Source organism: Triticum dicoccoides, chromosome 7A (assembly GCF_002162155.2).
Source record: "Triticum dicoccoides isolate Atlit2015 ecotype Zavitan chromosome 7A, WEW_v2.0, whole genome shotgun sequence".
Lineage (NCBI taxonomy): Eukaryota > Viridiplantae > Streptophyta > Magnoliopsida > Poales > Poaceae > Triticum > Triticum dicoccoides.
Genome location: NC_041392.1, coordinates 163,895,572 through 163,899,320, shown reverse-complemented (window position 1 = coordinate 163,899,320; position 3,749 = coordinate 163,895,572).

Genomic DNA, 3,749 nt, shown 5'->3' with positions numbered 1-3,749 from the left:
TCTCAACATAAGAAGTAGGAACAATAGGATCATTATAAGTGATAGTCTTTTCTTCAACTTTAATAGGTGTAGCTACTTTTACTTCTATGGGAGGATGATTTTTAAACCACTTCTCCTTGGGGAGATCAACATAAGCAGAAAAAGATTCACAGAAAGAAGCTACTATCTCAGAGTCAAGTCCATATTTAGTGCTAAATTTACGAAAAATATCGGTATCCATAAAAGATTTAACACAATCAAAACTAGGTGTCATACCTGACTCCTTACCATTGTCGAGGTCCCAATCTTTGGAGTTGAGTTTAATTCTTTCCAATAAATCCCATTTGAATTCAATAGTATTCATCATAAAAGAGCCAGCACAAGAAGTATCAAGCATGGTGCGATTGTTACCAGAAAGCCAAGCATAAATTTTTTGAATAATCATTTCTCTTGAGAGCTCATGATTGGGGCATGAATATAACATAAGCCTCCCCCAAGCTTGAGCGATGCTTTCTCCTTCGCGAGGCTAAAAATTATATATGTAATTGCGATCACGATGAACAAGGTGCATAGGATAAAACTTCTGATGAAATTCCAACTTCAATCGTTTGTAATTCCAAGACCCCATATCATCACATAGCCTATACCATGTCGATACATCTCCCCTCAAAGATAAAGGGAAGACCTTCTTCTTAACAACATCTCCGGGTACACCTGCAAGCTTAAATAATCCCCAAACTTCATCCACATATATCACATGTTCATCAGGATGTTTTGTTCCATCTCCTAAAAAGGATTAGCTAGCAGTTTTTCTATCATACCCGAAGGAACTTCAAAGCAAGAATTTTTATTTTCATTTTCATTTTCAGTAGGTTCAGTAGGTTGAGAAGCAACTCTTTGCTCTACTGGTCGGGGTGAAGATACCCCGAACAAGCCCCTCAGAGGATTACTTTCCATGGTAACAAGTGACAGTAAATTTCAGCACACTATATAAATTTTTCCTTACCAAATTCCACCTACCAAAGGCGCTTCACTCCCCGGCAACGGCGCCAGAAAAGAGTCTTGATGACCCACAAGTATAGGGGATCTATCGTAGTCCTTTAGATAAGTAAGAGTGTCGAACCCAACGAGGAGCTGAAGGAAATGATAAGTGGTTTCCAGCAAGGTATTCTCTGCAAGTACTGAAATAAGTGGTAACAAATAGTTTTGTGATAGGATAATTGGTAGCGAGCAACAAGTAACAAAAGTAAATAAAGTGCAGCAAGGTGTCCCAATCCTTTTTGTAGCAAAGGATAAGCCTGGACAAACTCTTATATGATGTAAAGTGCTCCCAAGGACACATGGGAATATCGTCAAGCTAGTTTTCATCACGTTTATATGATTCGTGTTCGGTACTTTGATAATTTGGTATGTGGTTGGACCGGTGCTTGGGTGCTGCCCTTACTTGGACAAACATCCCACTTATGATTAACCTCTATTACAAGCATCCGCAACTACAACAAAAGTATTAAGGTAAACCTAACCATAGCATGAAACATATGGATCCAATTCAGCCCCTTACGAAGCAACGCATAAACTAGGGTTTAAGCTTCTGTCACTCTAGCAACCCATCATCTACTTATTACTTCCCAATGCCTTCCTCTAGGCCCAAATATTGGTGAAGTGTCATGTAGTCAACATTCACATAACACCACTAGAGGAGAGACAACATACATCTCATCAAAATATCGAACGAATACCAAATTCACATGACTACTAATAGCAAGACTTCTCCCATGTCCTCAGGAATAAAAGTGACTACTCACAAAGCATAAACATGTTCATAATCAGAGGGGTATTAATATGCATATAGGATCTGAACATATGATCTTCCACCAATTAAACCAACTAGCATCAACTACAAGGAGTAATTAACACTACTAACAACCTACTAGCACGAATCCCGGACTTGGAGACAAGAATTGGATACAAGAGATAAACTAGGGTTTTGAGATGAGATGGTGCTGATGAAGATGTTGTTGGAGATTGCCCTCTCCCGGTGAGAGGAGCGTTGGTGATGATGATGGCGATGATTTCCCCCTCCGGGAGGGAAGTTTTCTCGGCAGAACAGCTCCGCCAAAGCCCTAGATTGGTTCCGCCAAGGTTCCGCCTCGTGGCGGCGGAATTTCGTCCGAGAAGATGGCTTATGATTTTTTCCCATCGAAAGACTCCATATAGCAGAAGATGGCCACCGGAGGGCCACCAGGGCCACCTTGTGGCGCGCCCCTGCCTCGTGGGCCCCCTGGTGGCCCTCCGGTGGCCATCTTCTGCTATATGAAGTCTTTCGTCAACGAAAAAATCAGAAGCAACCTTTCGGGACGAGACTCCGCTGCCACGAGGCGGAACCAATATAGGGCTCCGGCAGAGCTGTTCTGCCGGGGACACTTCCCTCCGGGAGGGGGAAATCATCACCATCGTCATCACCAACGCTCCTATCACCGGGAGAGGGCAATCTCCATCAACATCTTCACCAGCACCATCTCCTCTCAAAACCCTAGTTCATCTCTTGTATCCAATTCTTGTCTCCAAGTCCGGGATTGGTACTAGTAGTTTGCTAGTAGTGTTAATTACTCCTTGTAGTGTTAATTACCCCTAGTTGGTTTATTTGGTGGAAGATCATATGTTCAGATCCTTTATGCATATTAATACCCCTCTGATTATGACCATGAATATGCTTTGTGAGTTGTTACGTTTGTTCCTGAGGACATGGGAGAAGTATTGCTATTAGTAGTCATGTGAATTTGGTATTCGTTCGATATTTTGATGAGATGTATGTTGTCTAGCCTCTAGTGGTATTATATGAACGTCGACCGCATAACACTTCACCATTATTTGGGCCTAGAGGAAGGCATTGGGAAGTAATAAGTAGATGATGGGTTGCTAGAGTGACAGAAGCTTAAACCCTAGTTTATGCGTTGCTTCGTAAGGGGCTGATTTGGATCCATATGTTTCATGATATGGTTAGGTTTACCTTAATACTTTTGTTGTAGTTGTGGATGCTTGCAACAGAGGTTAATCATAAGTGGGATGCTTGTTCAAGTAAGAACAGCACCCAAGCACTGGTCCACCCACATATCAAATTATCAAAGTACCGAACGCGAATCATATGAACGTGATGAAATCTAGCTTGACAATATTCCCATGTGTCCTCGGGAGCGCTTTTCTCAATATAAGAGTTTGTCCAGGCTTGTCCTTTGCTACAAAAAGGATTGGGACACCTTGTTGCACTTTATTTACTTTTGTTACTTGTCGCTCGTTACAAATTATCCTATCACAAAACTATCTGTTACCACTTATTTTAGTACTTGCAGAGAATACCTTGCTGAAAACCGCTTATCATTTCCCTCTGCTCCTCGTTGGGTTCGACACTCTTACTTATCGAAAGGACTACGATAGATCCCCTATACTTGTGGGTCATCATTGGTCCTCCAAGTCCAGAGGTTTGTAGGACAGTAGCAAATTTCCCTCAAGTGGATGACCTAAGGTTTATCAATCCATGGGAGGCTTAGGATGAAGATGGTCTCTCTTAAACAACCCTGCAACCAAATAACAAAGAGTCTCTTGTGTCCCCAACACACCCAATACAATGGTAAATTGTATAGGTGCACTATTTCGGCGAAGAGATGCTGATACAAGTGCAATATGGATAGTAGATATAGGTTTTTGTAATCTGAAATTATAAAAACAGCAAGGTAACTAATGATAAAAGTGAGCGCAAACGGTATTGCAAT